The sequence below is a fragment of the Pleuronectes platessa genome, chromosome 23 (assembly GCF_947347685.1).
Source record: "Pleuronectes platessa chromosome 23, fPlePla1.1, whole genome shotgun sequence".
In the NCBI taxonomy this organism is placed as follows: domain Eukaryota; kingdom Metazoa; phylum Chordata; class Actinopteri; order Pleuronectiformes; family Pleuronectidae; genus Pleuronectes; species Pleuronectes platessa.
In genome coordinates this window covers 2,743,862-2,763,002 of record NC_070648.1, presented here as the reverse complement: position 1 = coordinate 2,763,002, position 19,141 = coordinate 2,743,862, and the positions used below count along the sequence as shown (strand labels likewise).

Below are 19,141 nucleotides of genomic sequence, written 5' to 3'. Positions count from 1 at the left end.
GGCACTTTGATGACGTGGTTGATTACGTTACCGTTGATCATCTGTCAATCATCGTATAAAGCCCGCCCTGACAATCTCATTGGCCCGGTCGGGCATAATTTTTCCTCAACGGAGCGACTCCAGACCGAACTGCCCGACCAAAATGTTGTGGGCGGGGCTAAATTCGTCTGGCATCCAGGCTACTGTTTAACAATATCACAATGACAACCGATCTAATTACAGAATATGTTACGTTTACACATAAAATAAATAATATACAAGTTTTATCCCTAGAAACAAACTGAGAGCCCTGAACACCACACAGACTTCCTTGCATCAATTATATTAATGTTCCCAATATTCTGCATTTGTTGCTTTATGTACAGAATCACTGTATCAACAACATCAGATAAAGAGAGAGTGAGAAAATACAAAATAGAAAATCTTCAAGTTTTATAACGGAAGTTTCTCTCGGAACTGTAAAGCTGCCACAATTGTAATTTATGTACATATGGTTCCCTTCCTCCAAATCTGATCTTTTCTAATCTATCGTGTCGTAAAGATTTATTTTTTACTGACTTTATTTTCTGCAATAATCCAAAACACAGTGGAAGAGTCCCATTGGCTTCTTGTAGAGGAATCCATGGTGATGCTAACTTCCTGGCTGGCCTACAAATATTCTCTCTTTACTCAGAGTTGTACAGACAACATGGTAGTTTTCTCACTCTGTGTAGGAACAGCAGGGGAATCACCAGACTACCAGGGAGGGAGAAGAAGGCACCAATGGATGATGGTAAACACTGGTCGACCACTGCTTCAAAAAAGCTCAGGGCAAAGCCAACCAGAATCCCCACAAACCACAATAAGAGCACCGCCAGTATGGCCATGGTGGTGTTAAAGGCCCTCTGCTTGAATTGGTCAGCCCCGCCCCCCTCCCCCGGCCCTGGACGTTTTAGAGCATGGAGGACAGAGAGGCTGCAGAAAGAGACGACTATCAAGGAGAGGACTAAGACGCTGAACACTGGGATGTTGATTAATACAAGTGCACACTCATAAAACACAACAAACACTGCAGCGCACAGCAGCAAAGCAAACCCACTGCTAATGTAAATGATTTGAACTGCATTTCGATTTCGCAGGCGCAGGTAGATGATGGGATGGACGACAGCCAGGTAGCGATCGATGCTGGTCAAACATTGATAAAGCAATTGTCCAGGGAAAGTAACAGAAAAAGCTATTTTAAAGGCAATCCACACTGATGGAAGATCAGCATAAGTGATCCAAACGTTGAGAATGGCCACTATGACATTTAATATCTCGATAGCGACCAGGTGGTAGGTTAAGATATCAAAGTGGCTCAATGTTGCACCAGGACCTCGCTGCCGCCAGCGTTGGTGGCCCACAAAGAGGACGAGGATGCAGAGTGGGAGGATGAGGAGGATTTTGGTGATGGTGAAGATGACCATGGCAACCTGGAAGGGGCCGACAAGGCAGTTGTAGCTTTGATTGGAGTAGGAGACGTTGACTGACATGACTCGTCTGAAGAGGAAGAAAAATAATATGATCTGTTAATTTATTTAAAAGAAATAAGGCTGCGTAATTTAGAAACATTCACAACATATTCACAGCATATTTACTTATTGCTCTGTGTCTCTGATCAGAAACTTCCCCTGTTCCACATTAAAATACCGTAAGAGGTTTTTCAGTCTTTTATTGTGAAAGTGCTGCAGGTAGCACTGGCTGCGATGAGGGAAAACCTAAAAGGGTGTATCGGAAAAAACGAATGATAATACTATAATAATTATTATTTAAGAATAACAAAATCCAGAAATATTCAATATTACACATACCTTTGTCGTCAGTAGCTCTTGTGTGTGTTCTTGCGTTCTGGTCCTGATGTTTTCTAACCATTAAGCTCATGAGACGGACAAATGGGAGCAGCGCTGTGGTTGTATTTATTTGCATGTTGGGTAAACTCCGTGTTTTGCTGTTTAAACAGTGCTTCATGTAAATCTAATCATACCAATTTAATTTCCATAGAAGACATTAGCTAAATCATGTGAGGTGTGAAATGGAACCATGTGTAATAAACCTGTGGTACTAACTTATCTACTGTGTAATACTTGTCCATTTAGAGACAAAGCTTAGTTGACTGTGTACTGCACTTTCAAATCAAGCACATATGGCTCTGAATCTTATGTTATAGCAAAGTTATCCAGGAGTCAAAGGTAGAGAACACAACTGCATCCTCTAGATTTAGAAACATCTCTGAAGACGCGTCTATTATAGTTAACGGGAGGCACGGTGGTATAGTGGTTAGCATTGTGTTCACTGTAAGAATGTTCGTGAACTGATTCCCAGTTCACCAGTCTTCTTGTGTTGCGTTTGCATGTTCTCCACGTGTCTGTGTGGGTTTTCTCTGGCTTTAAATGAAGTTTGTTCAAATAAAAGTAAAGAACTGTTTCAAAGCAGTTTCCAAAAAATTAATTCATTTGAATGTTTCTACATTAAGTCTTTTTGAAGTTGGCAAATTTCTCAGGTCTTAAAGTCTGTCTACCAGGAAATGTTTCTGCAAATATAAACTTAAAAAAATAAAAGAATTCAAACAGCTTCTCCTTCTTGTTTCCTTGTTTTTATTTAATGAAGCACAAACAACATGACAGAGATACGTTCTTTGACAACACGTCTCCACCAACTTCCACTCTCCAGAAACAGAGCTAAAATAGCTCTGGTGCTAACACTACCATCTTGTGCTCATGACGTCACTCGGATGCATGTTCTCAACCAATCAGGAGTCAGTCTCATCTGTCCATCATGAAAAGTCACGGTCCATTTTGATATCATCAAATAACTCATCAAAACAAAACTTATCAGAAATATGAACACTTGAATAAACTTCTGGAAAAGTTGCTTCAGAAGATAAGAATGCAAAACTGATGTAATAAACAACTTGAAACTTAAACACAGAATGAAAAATTGTTACAGATAAAAGAAAAGAAACAAAATAAGAAAAAACATCACATAAAAAAGAAAAAGATATTTAACAAAGGGAAACAAAATGTAAACCATAAAATTGTATTTTTGATACCAAATCAATGAAATATTGTTAGAATTTTGAATTTTTTAAAATTTAATATATACATTTTAATATATAAGGTAGAGCTTGTAATAAGTTGTTTGTGAAGGTGCTTTGATGTCCGCTGTTTTGAGTTGTCCTTGAATCTCTCCTCCTCCGTTTACTGGTCAAACCAACTGTCAATCTGTTTTTCGCCAATCAGAGAAGAGTATTCCAAGCTTACAGGTGTGCTAGGGGGCCGGACTAAATAAGCAGGAAGGAAAACATGAAAACCGGAAATACACCGGAGATGCTAACAGTTAGCATCACAGACGCCATTTTTAAAATGGAGTCTTGTTTGTTAGCTTCACCTGTGGGGACCAGAAGAAACTGTGGGAAACTGTTTCTCAGTGAGTATGGACACAACATGGAACATCTTCATTTCTGCCTCTTTCAAAGTAACAGTAGAAAGTCTGTTTAACAATATCACAATGACAACTGATTTAATTACAGAATATGATACGTTTACACAAGAAATAAAAAATATGCAAGTCCCTAGAAACAACCCGAGAGCCCTGAACACCACACAGACTTCCTTACATCAATAATATTAATGTCCCTAATATTCAGCTTTTTTCTTACTTTATTTACACACTCACTGTATCAACAACATCAGAGAAAGAGAGAGTGAGAAAACACTAAATAGAAAATCTATAAGGTTAAGATCAGAAGTTTCTTTTGGAGATGTTACGCCGGGTTCACACCGGACGCCGAAGCGACGCCGAAGCGAGGCGTAAGCGCAGCGCCAAGCCTCTGGCTCCCATCCACTCCCATGTTAAATCGTTGTGCTGAACACACTGGAGGCTGAAGCGTAGCGTTGTGCCACGGCTGCCTAGCGCCGTGCAGCGATCGTTTCGGCGTCGAGTCTATTTTTTACACTTGACACGAGCGTATCGCGCCAGGAAACACACTGAAAAATTATTTTAAACGATATTGTCGATATATTTTATATGATATAAATGATCAAATATGCATCCCATACTTTGTATTCACCTTCTGTTGTCCAGGAGTTTTAATTTTACCACTTTTACCGAACACATTATTAAATGTCCCCCTCTGCCCATCCACTACAGCCACACAAGCAGTCATAAAGATAAAAAGAGAGAGAGGGGGGGGCTACGTATTCTCTACATAGGTTTGAGTGGAGATTACGTAATTTACCCTGGACACCCGACATTTACAGTTTTTCTCCATTGCTTTGGCTCATTTCACGAAACAGAAATGACATTCTCAAAACAACACGTGCAAACCTCCAAACCACTGGGCACTTGTTCACAACAGATTGGAATATCTCATTCCTTTAATCAAATTGCAATTGTATTAGCACATCCTTGCAATGACAAGTACAATTTCCAACAGCTTGCACAAATTTCAAATGATTCAGCACACCTTTGCAAACGGTTAGGTACAATTGCCTTCAGTTAGCCCAATTACCAATTGAATATATATTGCTGGTGAAAACTGACTGTCGCTTCTCAGTCAAGTGGTTGTTCTCTGCAGAACATGTTGGCATAATTTCATTGTTTACATCATCACCTGCACAATAGTTCACTCCACTGTCAAAATCGTACAGGCACATAATACCATGAAAAACATCATGGTATATACTGTAATAAGGATATCTTGGATCATTGGCTTACAGTTTTTTTCCATCGCTAACGAGCGCTTAGCTATACTTAAAATACTTTTTCTAAACTCTTAACACAGACTTACACCTACAAAACACAATTGGCCAAATAGATCATTTTCTTCTCAAAAGCACATTTTGTTAACTATATACTAACTCTTCATTTCAAAATAGAAGACATCTTTCTCTGCACACACTAACTTTACCAAAACACTGGACATCTGACTCAAAATGAAAGAATAACTCTTGTTTTCACTTCACAAGGAACATGCAGCCAATCAAAGTACACCAGGTTTCAAAATACTGGCTATTGTGGACATTACAAAAACTGCATAGACTTTTATGTTTCAGTTTTACAGGTATTTGCATGCAAAACATGCAATCCACTGTTTTTTACGCCAAATTTTTTGGTTGGGAACTGTACTGTATATCCACATGAAATGTTCACATTCAAAAGCATTCCAGTAAAAAGCGAATCAGTTTTTTTTTCTTTACTGTTTACTACAGGAGGTATAGTAGAAATACTGTTTACAGTATGATACAACAGAAAACGTTTTACAGTATTGTTTACTGTAAAGTTAACAAAATATCCATGAACAAAAAAGCAACAGCAAAAAGCCCAGTAAAAAGGGAGAACTAAAAAAAAGCACAAAATCCCTTTATCTAATCCCTGCGATCTTCAGGGTTAGGCCACAAGTTTTCATCCACATCGCATCTGATGTTATCCAAGGCGATACACCTTGGATAAAACCGCTTGGAATGCCTGATCCACCCTTGACAATCATCAACTGTGATGTCCCTGCAGCCAGCATCCATGGCTTCAAGGAGGGACAACTGGTCATGTGGCTGATGGTCATAGACTTTCCACCTCCATGTAGAAAAGAACCCCTCTATGGGGTTGAGGAAAGGTGAATAGGGTGGAAGAAATAGACGAATCAGTCTTGGGTGGACCTCAAACCATGCTGTAACTGCTTGTGAGTGATGGAAGGCCACGTTGTCCCAGGTGATAATGAAGGTCCTCCTGTTTTCACCCTCCTGATCCTGCTCTGGAACCAGGCGCTGGTGGAGATCATTGAGAAAAGCAAGGAGGCGCTCGGTGTTGTAAGGTCCAACCTGACATTTGTGGAGGAGTGATCCTGCATTTGAAATTGCCGCACACATAGTGATATTTGCCCCTCTCTGTCCAGGAACATCAACTGTGGCCCTTTTTCCAATGACATTTCTTCCACGTCGACGCCTTTTGGCCAGATTAAATCCTGCCTCATCCACGTATACGAATTCATGAGGGGCCTGGTTGGCCTCCAATTCCATAACTCTCTGAAACAAAATGTATGTAAATCATGCCATTATAGTACTATATACCATACAGTACTGTAACCTATTACTGAGTAGGTTACCTACTTGAAAAGTGCAAAGCTTATAGAACTGTACATTGAATTGAATATACACACTATACCTGGACATATTGTTGTCGTAGCACCTTGACTCGCTCACTGTTCCTCTCAAAGGTAACAGTGTAGAGCTGTTTCATCCGCACTCTGTGTTTGGACAATGTCCACGTAATGGTTGCGAGGCTGATGCTATTGATATTGTGAAATATCTCTTGGTCCTCCAAAATTCTGCTTTGAATCTCATGCAGTTTAATTGCGTTATTTGCAACAACCATATCTACTATGGCAAGCTCTTGTTGATGATTAAGGAGCTTACCTCTTCCCCCAGAGGGAGGAAGACGTTGCATTCTTTTGAGGGACAAAAAAAATCAACATATGCATTACTGTATGGCCTCATTGACATGTCAAGTGAGAATAGAAACAATCCATGTAAAATGCAAACTTACCTGTTGGTTTGTTGAAAGATGCGTATAATTGACGCAACCGTTGACCGCCCCAAATTGGGCTGTACTCTTTCACCAGCCTCCCTTAGTGAAAGACCGTGGTTTATCACATGGTCAATGATAGTGGCACGAATTCCATCACTCACCACTGCCCTTGTAGCCCTTAGAATGCCACCACCACGCATTCTTATACCTCTACCTTGCCCTCTCCTTAGGCCTGCTCTTCTCCCTGGACCTGCTCCTCTCACTACTCCTGCTCCTCTGACTTCTCCTGCTCCTCTCACTACTCCTGCTCCTCTCACTACTCCTGCTCCTCTCACTTCTCCTGCTCCTCTCACTACTCCTGCTCCTCTCACTACTCCTGCTCCTCTCACTACTACACCTCTCACTGCTCCTCTCACTGGGCCTGCTCTTCTCCCTGGGCCCCTTGCTCTAACTCTAACTCGTCCAGACATCTTTTTCGGTTTCTGTTTCCAAAAACATCACTCCTCAAAGTCCTCCTTTTAGTAATGCCATTGATTCTAAGCCAGAGTGGAATCAGCTGTGGTTGACCCAATATACCCAACATACATCAGCTGTGTGTCAATTATTCAATTGTTTGTTTATTATCAGCTGAGATATATTGTTTTAGAACTGATATTACTGTATTACAGAAGCAGAGGTTTTTATACTGTATCTAAGGTTTGGAATATTGTGTTTGCAATTGTGGGATGTTGTGTGTTAACATTTGTAAATAATACAAAAACAATCCATAATTTTGTTTGGAGGTATAGCTTGTCTGTTAAGAAAATGTAAGCATTATATAAATGTGTTCACTGACTGCATATTGTGTGAAAACAACATGAAATGTGTGAATGGTATGGCCACAAAGTACCGATGTTGTGCTAATCGTGTTTAGAGTTTTGAAAATGTGACTACTGTTTAGAAAAACGCTTGTTAGCGACTGAAAAAAACTGTAATTTTCAGGTGCAACTAGAACTTTAGTAATCAAGGTTGAGTTTCACACATCTGATCACCAGTCACACAGTAAGTTTACAGTTTGTCTCAATTGCTTTGGCTCATTTCACGAAACAGAAATGACATTCACACTAAGTGCAATTGGCAAAATAGCCCATATGGTTCAGCACAACTACATAGATCACCTTCAAAAGGTCATATCTCACTATGCCAAATTTTAGTTTTGATGTGCTTATTGTTTGACAGTATATTGTGCTGTACACATTTTCTGTTACTGTAAGCACGATGTATGGCAATTACTGTAACAATTCCATGGCAGTATGAGTTCAATAAACATATTTTATGTGAAACCTTGAATAAATCTTTTTTCTGTTTGATACACATAATATTCTGGAAAGAAAACATCTACTGTAACCATTCAGTGTCAAAGGACTGAGCCAAGATTGAAATGTGCACATGAAGGATATTTCTATGGTCCACTGCCATACTGACCAAACATCTAAACATCTTGACCTGTAGTGTTTAAACAATGCCAAAGGGACTTTTCATTTTGGGGGCACTGACTATTTGTATGAGAAAAGGATTTAGTTTTGACTGATGAGTTTGCTGTTTTGGGAGAGATATGACCTTTTGCAGGTGTGCTATGGAGTTTTGCTGAACCCTCTATGTTATTTTGGCAAATGTATTTAAAGCTTTGAGAATGTCCTGCTTTTTCTGAGAGATGAGCCACAGCAACTGTTTTGGGTGAGATATGACCTTTTGAAGGTGATCTATGTAGTTGTGCTGAACCATATGGGCTATTTTGCCATTTGCACTTAGAGCTCTGAGAATGTCATTTCTGTTTCGTGAAATGAGCCAAAGCAATGGAGAAAAACTGTAATTAAGCACAAGCAACATGACAGAGATACGTTCTTTGATGACTCGTCTCCACTTCCTTCCACTCTCCAGAAACAAAGCTAAAATAGCTCTGATGCAAACACTACCATCTTGTGCTCACGACGTCATTCAGATGCATGTTCTCCACCAATCAGGAGTCAGTCTCATCTGTCCATCATGAAAAGTCACAGTCCATTTTGATATCATCTGTCGTATATTCGTTAGAGTAAAACCTGTGGATATATGCTTACAAACACAAAGACATTCTCAGAGAGTCCACCAGATGTGTGTCTTATTTACTTTACCCTTTGGGGGACGACCTTTGACCTAGGGAACCATCTCTTACCAGTTAACAGATGGGCTCAGAAGGAATGTTCTTGACCAGTGTGCCTTCATGTTCGGACACAAAGATGTGCCCTTATTCAGTCAGAAATCCCATGTGGGATGCATTATACCTGAAGTCATGGGTGGAACCAAACTCCCTATATATGTGTGCTTTCATCCCCTGCAAGTCAGATTTCACTATTGGCTTGTGTGTCTCCGAGTCTCTAGAGCTCGTCCTGACCTGTGGTTTCTTGTAATAAACTTTGTTACACTGAAACTACTGGGTCCTCGGAATCCTTCCTTCATCATCAACAACTTCTACAACATCATTGACCTCTCGGCTGCATCAAATATACGATACATCAAATAATTCATCAAAACCAAACTAATAAGAAATATGAACACTTGAATAAACCTCAGGAAAAGGTGCTCTAGAAGATAAGAATTCAAAACTGAAGGTAACGTTTAAAAAGCCAAAACAACTTGAAACTTAAATACAGAAAAAAAAATCTGATAAAAGAAAAGAAAAAAGATAAGATAAAAATTGAATAAAAAAATAAAGATAATTAACACAGGGACATAAGATTAAAACCGTAAACATTTATTTTTCATACCAAATCAATCAGTTATCACGTTAACACTATCACCAGGACCACTGATTTAATTACAGAATATGATACATTTACACGTGAAATAAAAAATATGCAAACCACATCCCTAGAAACAACCTGAGAGCCCTGAACACCACACAGACTTCCTTGCATCAATAATATTAATGTCCCTAATATTCTGCGTTTCTTACTTTATGTACAGAATCACTGTATCAACAACATCAAAGAAAGAGAGAGTGAGAATGCACTAAATAGAAAATCTATAAGGTTAATATCAGCAGTTTCTTACTGCATTAATCCAAAACACAGTGGAAGAGTCCCATTGGATTCTTGGTGAGGGATCCATGGTGATGCTGACTCCCTGGCTGGCCTACAAATATTCTCTCTTTACTCAGAGTTGTACAGACAACATGGTAGTTTTCTCACTCTGTGTAGGAACAGCAGGGGAATCACCAGACTACCAGGGAAGGAGAAGAAGAAACCAATTGACACTGGTAAACACTGGTTGACCACTGCTCCAGAAGTGCTCAGTGCATAGCCAACCAGAATCCCCAGAAACCACAATAAGAGCACCATCAGTATGGCCATGGTGGTTTTAAAGGCCCTCTGCTTGAATTGGTCAGCCCCGCCCCCCTCCCCCGGCCCTGGACGTTTTAGAGCATGGAGAACAGAGAGGCTGCAGAAAGAGACGACTATCAAGGAGAGGACTAAGACGCTGAACACTGGGATGTTGATTAATTCCTCCGCACACTCATAAAACACAACAAACACTGCAGCACACAGCAGCAAAGCAAACCCACTGCTAATGTAAATGATTTGAACTGCATTTCGATTTCGCAGGCGCAGGTAGATGATGGGATGGACGACAGCCAGGTAGCGATCGATGCTGGTCAAACATTGGTAAAGCAATTGTCCAGGGAAAGAAACAGAAAAAGCTATTTTAAAGGCAATCCACACTGATGGAAGATCAGCATAAGTGATCCAAACGTTGAGAATGGCCACTATGACATTTAATATCTCGATAGCGACCAGGTGGTAGGTTAAGATATCAAAGTGGCTCAATGTTGCACCAGGACTTTGCTGCCGCCAGCGTTGGTGGCCCACAAAGAGGACGAGGATGCAGAGTGGGAGGATGAGGAGGATTTTGGTGATGGTGAAGATGACCATGGCAACCTGGTAGGGGCCGACAAGGCAGTTGTAGCTTTGATTGGAGTAGGAGACGTTGACTGACATGACTCGTCTGAAGAGGAAGAAAAATAACATATTTTGTAAATTTATTTAAAAGAACCTCTCTCTGAAAAATGGGAAAGATATTTTTACTAATACCTGAGTTTACAACTGTGAAATTGACCATCATTCACAACATATTCACAGCATATTTACTTATTGCTCTGTGTCTCTGATCAGAAACTTCCCCTGTTCTACATTAAAATACCTTAAGATGTTTTTCAGTCTGTTATTGTGAAAGTGCTGCAGGTAGCACTGGCTGCGATGAGGGAAAATCTAAAAGGGTGTATCGGAAAAAGGAATTATAATACTAAAATAATTATTATTTAAGAAAAGCAGAATCCAGAAATATTCAATATGACACATACCTTTGTCTTCAGTAGGTCTTGTGTGTGTTCTTGCGTTCTGGTCCTGATGTTTTCTAACCATTAAGCTCATGAGACGGACAAATGGGAGCAGGGCTGTGGTTGTTTTTGTTTGCATGTTGCGTAAACTATATGTTTTGCTGTTTAAACAGTGCTTCATGTAAACATAACTAAACAAATTTACTTTCCATAGAAAACATTAGCTAAATCATGTGAGGTGTGAAATGGAACCATGTGAAATAAACCTGTGGTACTAACTTATCTACTGTGTAATACTTGTCCATTTAGAGACAAAGGTAAAGCTTAGTTGACTGTGTACTGCACTTTCAAATCAAGCACATATGGCTCTGAATCTTATGTTACAGCAAAGTTATCCAGGAGTCAAAGGTAGAGAACACAACTGCCTCCTCTAGATTTAGAAACATCTCTGAAGACGCGTCTATTATAGTTAACGGGAGGCACGGTGGTATAGTGGTTAGCATTGTGTTCACTGTAAGAACGTTCGTGAACTGATTCCCAGTTCACCAGTCTTCTTGTGTTGCGTTTGCATGTTCTCCACATCTCTGTGTGGGTTTTCTCTGGCTTTAAATGAAGTTTGTTCAAATAAAAGTAAAGAACTGTTTCAAAGCAGTTTCCAAAAACTTAATTAATTTGAATGTTTCTACATTAAGTCTTTTTGAAGTTGGCAAATTTCTCAGGTCTCAAAGTCGGTTCAACAAGGAAATGTTTCTGCAAATATAAACTTAAAAAGATAAAAGAATTCAAACAGCTTTTCCTTGTTTCCTTGTTTTTATTTAATGAAGCACAAACAACATGACAGAGTTACGTTCTTTGACAACACGTCTCCACCAACTTCCACTCTCCAGAAACAGAGCTAAAATAGCTCTGATGCGAACGCTACCATCTTGTGCTCATGATGTCATTCGAATGCATGTTCTCCACCAATCAGGAGTCAGTCTCATTTGTCCATCATGAAAAGTCACGGTCCCTTTTGATATCATCAAATAACTCATCACAACCAAACTAATCAGAAACATGAACATTTGAATAAACTTCTGGAAAAGTTGCTTCAGAAGATAAGAATGAAAAACTGATGTAATAAACAACTTGAAACTTAAACACAGAATGAAAAATTGTTACAGATAAAATAAAAGAAACAAAATAAGAAAAAACATTACATAAAAAAGAAAAAGATATTTAACAAAGGGAAACAAAATTTAAACCATAAAATTGTATTTTTGATACCAAATCAATGACATATTGTTAGAATTTTGAATTTTTTAAAATTTAATATATACATTTTAATATATAAGGTAGAGCTTGTAATAAGTTGTTTGGGAAGGTTCTGAGATGACCGCTGTTTTGAGTTGTCCTTGAATCTCTCCTCCTCCGTTTACTGGTCAACCCAACTGTCAATCTGTTTTTCGCCAATCAGAGAAGAGTATTCTGAGCTAGCAGGTGTGCGAGGGGGCGGGACTAAATAAGAAGGAAGGAAAACATGAAAACCGGAAATACACCCGAGATGCTAACAGTTAGCTGTAGGTTCAGTAAGTTAACCTGAGCTAATGAGCTAAAGCTACTAGCCAAAGTTATTACTAGTGTGTATTGTGTTAAAACTGAAGTGTAGGTTGGGTTTTGTTGCTGATTTCCACTCAGTCACTTAACTTAGCAACACAGACGCCATTTTTAAAATGGAGTCTTGTTTGGTAGCTTCACCTGTGGGGACCAGAAGAAACTGTGGGAAAGTGTTTCTCAGTGAGTATGGACACAACATGGAACATCTTCATTTCTGCCTCTTTCAAAGTAACAGTAGAAAGTATGTTTAACTAGCCTGACGTTGTCAGACTCACAATTCTAGTCAGAATGTGAGTCTGAGACCGCTCCAATGGGCTGTGATTATGGGGCGTGTTTCAACTGACCAGGAAGTAAAATTCCTCTTCGCTCAATTGGATAGACCTACAACCAATCAGAGCAACGTAGTATGTGACGTATGCTAAGCAACGCATTGTGAGTTATTTACTGGGTTCACACCGGACGCTTCAGCGCAGCGCCAAGCCTTAAATAACAGCTGGCTCCCATCCACTCCCATGTTAAAACTTTGTGCCGGTCACACCGGAGGCTGAAGCACCGCGAGGCAGCCTTGGCGCAGCGCGGTGCTTCAGCCTCCGGTGTGACTGGCACAAAGCCGTGCAGCGATCTACTGGATCAACGGGTGATATTATTAGCGCTGCCCGGCGGTTCAGCGTCGCTTCAGTGTCCGGTGTGAACAGCCCAGCTCCGGGGCGATAGGGATTAGCGCGGTGCTTTGGCGTCGCCTCCACGTTCTGTGTTCCTCTTTCAAAATGAATGCGCTGTCGATGTCTTCTAAAACAGACTCAATGGCAGCATCTACACATCTCAGCTTGCCAGCGGCAGGCATGTTTGTTGAAAACGAATTCAACCCAAGGGCACTTTGATGACGTGGTTGATTACGTTACCGTTGATCATCTGTCAATCATCGTATAAAGCCCGCCCTGACAATCTGATTGGCCCGGTCGGGCATAATTTTTCCTCAACGGAGCGACTCCAGACCGAACTGCCCGACCAAAAATGTTGTGGGCGGGGCTAAATTCGTCTGGCATCCAGGCTACTGTTTAACAATATCACAATGACAACCGATCTAATTACAGAATATGTTACGTTTACACATAAAATAAATAATATACAAGTTTTATCCCTAGAAACAACCTGAGAGCCCTGAACACCACACAGACTTCCTTGCATCAATTATATTAATGTTCCTAATATTCTGCATTTGTTGCTTTATGTACAGAATCACTGTATCAACAACATCAGAGAAAGAGAGAGTGAGAAAATACAAAATAGAAAATCTTCAAGTTTTATAACAGAAGTTTCTCTCGGAAGTGTAAAGCTGCCACAATTGTAATTTATGTACATATGGTTCCCTTCCTCCAAATCTGATCTTTTCTAATCTATCGTGCCGTAAAGATTTATTCTTTACTGACTTTATTTTCTGCAATAATCCAAAACACAGCGGAAGAGTCCCATTGGCTTCTTGTAGAGGAATCCATGGTGATGCTAACTTCCTGGCTGGCCTACAAATATTCTCTCTTTACTCAGAGTTGTACAGACAACATGGTAGTTTTCTCACTCTGTGTAGGAACAGCAGGGGAATCACCAGACTACCAGGGAGGGAGAAGAAGGCACCAATGGATGATGGTAAACACTGGTCGACCACTGCTTCAAAAAAGCTCAGGGCAAAGCCAACCAGAATCCCCACAAACCACAATAAGAGCACCGCCAGTATAGCCATGGTGGTGTTAAAGGCCCTCTGCTTGAATTGGTCAGCCCCGCCCCCCTCCCCCGGCCCTGGACGTTTTAGAGCATGGAGAACAGAGAGGCTGCAGAAAGAGACGACTATCAAGGAGAGGACTAAGACGCTGAACAATGGGATGTTGATTAATTCCTCCGCACACTCATAAAACACAACAAACACTGCAGCGCACAGCAGCAAAGCAAACCCACTGCTAATGTAAATGATTTTAACTGCATTTCGATTTCGCAGGCGCAGGTAGATGATGGGATGGACGACAGCCAGGTAGCGATCGATGCTGGTCAAACATTGGTAAAGCAATTGTCCAGGGAAAGTAACAGAAAAAGCTATTTTAAAGGCAATCCACACTGATGGAAGATCAGCATAAGTGATCCAAACGTTGAGAATGGCCACTATGACATTTAATATCTCGATAGCGACCAGGTGGTAGGATAAGATATCAAAGTGGCTCAATGTTGCACCAGGACCTCGCTGCCGCCAGCGTTGGTGGCCCACAAAGAGGACGAGGATGCAGAGTGGGAGGATGAGGAGGATTTTGGTGATGGTGAAGATGACCATGGCAACCTGGAAGGGGCCGACAAGGCAGTTGTAGCTTTGATTGGAGTAGGAGACGTTGACTGACATGACTCGTCTGAAGAGGAAGAAAAATAATATGATCTGTTAATTTATTTAAAAGAACCTCTCTCTGAAAAATGGGAAAGATATTTTTACTAATACCTGAGTTTACAACTGTGAAATTTAGCATCATTCACAACATATTCACAGCATATTTACTTATTGCTCTGTGTCTCTGATCAGAAACTTCCCCTGTTCCACATTAAAATACCTTAAGATGTTTTTCAGTCTGTTATTGTGAAAGTGCTGCAGGTAGCACTGGCTGCGATAAGGGAAAACCTAAAAGGGTGTATCGGAAAAAGGAATTATAATACTAAAATAATTATTATTTAAGAAAAGCAGAATCCAGAAATATTCAATATGACACATACCTTTGTCGTCAGTAGGTCTTGTGTGTGTTCTTGCGTTCAAGTCCTGATGTTTTCTAACCATTAAGCTCATGAGACGGACAAATGGGAGCAGGGCTGTGGTTGTTTTTGTTTGCATGTTGCGTAAACTATATGTTTTGCTGTTTAAACAGTGCTTCATGTAAACATAACTAAACAAATTTACTTTCCATAGAAGACATTAGCTAAATCATGTGAGGTGTGAAATGGAAGCATGTGTAATAAACCTGTGGTACTAACTTATCTACTGTTTAATATTTGTCAATTTAGAGACAAAGCTTAGTTGACTGTGTACTGCACTTTCAAATCAAGCACATATGGCTCTGAATCTTAAGGTACAGCAAAGTTATCCAGGAGTCAAAGGTAGAGAACACAACTGCCTCCTCTAGATTTAGAAATATCTCTGAAGACGCGTCTATTATAGTTAACGGGAGGCACGGTGGTATAGTGGTTAGCATTGTGTTCACTGTAAGAACGTTCATGAACTGATTCCCAGTTGACCAGTCTTCTTGTGTTGCGTTTGCATGTTCTCCACGTCTCTGTGTGGGTTTTCTCTGGCTTTAAATGAAGTTTGTTCAAATTAAAGTAAAGAACTATTTCAAAGCAGTTTCCAAAAAATGTATTCATTTGAATGTTTCTACATTAAGTCTTTTTGAAGTTGGCAAATTTCTCAGGTCTCAAAGTCGGTTCAACAAGGAAATGTTTCTGCAAATATAAACTTAAAAAAATAAAAGAATTCAAACAGCTTCTCCTTCTTGTTTCCTTGTTTTTATTTAATGAAGCACAAGCAACATGACAGAGTTACGTTCTTTGACAACACGTCTCCACTTCCTTCCACTCTCCAGAAACAGAGCTAAAATAGCTCTGGTGCGAACGCTACCATCTTGTGCTCATGATGTCATTCGAATGCATGTTCTCAACCAATCAGGAGTCAGTCTCATTTGTCCATCATGAAAAGTCACGGTCCATTTTGATATCATCAAATAACTCATCAAAACAAAACTTATCAGAAATATGAACACTTGAATAAACTTCAGGAAAAGTTGCTTCAGAAGATAAGAATGCAAAACTGAACTAATAAACAACTTGAAACTTAAATACAGAATGAAAAATAATTACAGATAAAGAAAAGAAATAACAAGATAGGATAAAACATTACATAACAAAGGAAAAGACAATTAACAAAGTCAAACAAAATTAAAACCATAAACATGTGTTTTCCATACCAAATCAATAAAATATTGTTATACTTTTGTAAAAATGTTTATTTCATATACAACTTTTAATATATAAGGTAGAGCTTGTAATCGGTTGTTTGGGAAGGTTCTGAGATGACCGCTGTTTTGAGTTGTCCTTGAATCTCTCCTGCTCCGTTTACTGGTCAAACCAAGTGTCAATCTGTTTTTCGCCAATCAGAGAAGAGTATTCCAAGCTTACAGGTGTGCTAGGGGGCCGGACTAAATAAGTAGGAAGGAAAACATGAAAACCGGAAATACACCGGAGATGCTAACAGTTAGCTGTAGGTTCAGGAAGTTAACCTGAGCTAATGAGCTAAAGCTACTAGCCAAAGTTATTACCAGTGTGTATTGTGTTAAAACTGAAGTGTAGGTTGGGTTTTGTAGCTGATTTCCACTCAGTCACTTAACTTAGCTACACAGACGCCATTTTTAAAATGGAGTCTTATTTGTTAGCTGTTAGCTTCACCTGTGGGGACCAGAAGAAACTGTGGGAAACTGTTTCTCAGTGAGTATGGACACAACATGGAACATCTTCATTTCTGCCTCTTTCAAAGTAACAGTAGAAAGTCTGTTTAAAACTCCTTTTGCAATCGCGTCCCGTATTCGGGACGCAAGGTGTGTTTTTTTATCGATCAGCGTCAAACATTTGTATTTAAAGAACTGTTTCTTACAGCTAGGTACTAATGCCACATATCTGTAGAAAGCTAAGATTCTTCTGATTCCACTGATGTAAACCATTTAAAGATCCGATCACCACAGCCGATACAATCAACGTAACAGTCAGACAACTTACCAAAAAAAATGATTAAGACAGTCGACATCACTCACCTAAGAAGCATGATATTAATCCACAGATCGATAACATTCCAACAAAAACGGTGTTGGTACATTGATAAAGGTCCAGACGATCGAATCCAGTAACATAATCACTCCATAGCACACTATTAAAAGCTAAGATTCAGTAACATAATCACTCCATAGCACACTATTTCATCAAAGAATAGCCACAGCCAGCTGATGCGTAATCTCAGAGTAGCCAGCAGCTAAGTGCCAACTTTGACTTTTTTTCCGTCGTAACTTCTGTTAGAAAGTAAACACAGCGGCTCTCTGGATTTCAAAATGGAGGGTGCACTCTAACCTTTAGATGGACAGCTCATTCGACCCAATTGGAGAAGGCAGGGGTTGTCCACATTCGGCAAAAGCCAACGAGAGCCCTCGTTTACAGACAGTGCGCGCCCTTCTTCTGACGTGGCGAGGCTCAGCCAACTGCAGTCGATTTTTGTTATGACTGACTTATCGTTTAGCCAATTACATTTTCCAGGAAGTACATGTCCTCCGACCTGATAGATAACTATCAACACACAGCAAGTCACTGCACAACAGCGAACACGTGCTTCCAGAGCATCTCATCTCCGTGCGTAACAGTAAGTGAGCACTGGTTTTGAGATCGGTGCGTAAAAGTTCGGGGGCGTTGCTGTGAGATCCGTGTGCAGAATTCAGTCTTGCTATGGAGCGTTTTGAAGCTACACTATGGAGAAACGTTTAGAGAAATGAAACTTGATGACCGAACAAGCAAAGGGATCTGTGTTATCGGCGTGACAGCGACAAGTCTGATGATGACGTATCAGAGGAAGACAGCGACACGTCGTTTGACTACGAGGCAGACGCCATGTTTCAGGAAGGACGAGACATTACTCTTGACAAGTACGTATTTTATTATAATAAATAACTAAATTACTGTGTGTGTGTGTGTTCGTGTGTTTTTTTAGGATTTGCTGTTGATTAGTAAAAGGTCTGGATTTAGATGTGGGAGAGATAATAGTTGTCTTTGTTTGAGAATTAGAATGTGCATATAGATGGTAGAGAGATGAGTGTGCCTTTGTGTGTCGAGATGAATGTGAACAGATATGCATATAGGTGTGGGTGTGGTGCCTCTGTACGGCTCTTCTAATAGCTCCCGATTAATTTTTCTTTTCCCACATAGGTCCATCGAGGTTCATGGGTGCTGACATCCTGATAGGGCACTACAAAGTCCTCCACAAGCCTCCTCCTGCAGTCGTGACTGCTACAATGGCTGGCATGTATCCAAAAATTTGAAAGATGTATATTTGAATAAATTTTTAACCATATGACCAGTTTTGTCTCCTTTATATAAAAGTATGATTTTTAGTGTAAAAGTAGCCTTTTTAGCCTATTTGGTTACCATGGGTACCAAGGGTCCTTTGGAGCCTCCAAATGGCCTTTTTGGAAAACGCCCAGACATGCCCTTAGTAAAACATCTGTAAAATATTCATTTTCTTTGGTATTGTGTTCAAATTTGAACTTGAGCTAGTCAAGGCTTCATGCTAGGGTCCCATTGGGTTTTCCAGCTCATGAGTCCCAGCTATAGTCAGCAGCAGGCATCTGTTTACCAAAAATATTCAGGCGAAAATAAAAACCTTCTACCTCACTGTGTGCCAACTGCTATTACTCAATGCAAGTAGCACTTATAGTTATTCTGACTATTGGGTAGGGAAGATCAGAATGTTACCTTTAAAAAGAGACCAAGATCATGCATGTACTCCAAATGGTTCAAGAACAGCTTTCAATTTAATTTGGGTGTCCTCAAACAGGCGTTTTAGGTGATTTTCACCCGTTTCTTAAGAGGTTATCA

General features: G+C 40.0%; 1 long non-coding RNA gene across 1 annotated transcript; it reads left to right on the top strand.

Annotated features, from left to right (window-relative positions):
* The first annotated feature begins 17,822 nt into the window (after window positions 1-17,822).
* LOC128430330 (uncharacterized) lies at window positions 17,823-18,617 on the top strand. Its single transcript, XR_008333999.1, has 2 exons — window positions 17,823-18,192; window positions 18,473-18,617. It is a non-coding gene; the product is annotated as an uncharacterized LOC128430330 (long non-coding RNA).
* The last annotated feature ends 524 nt before the right edge of the window (window positions 18,618-19,141 follow it).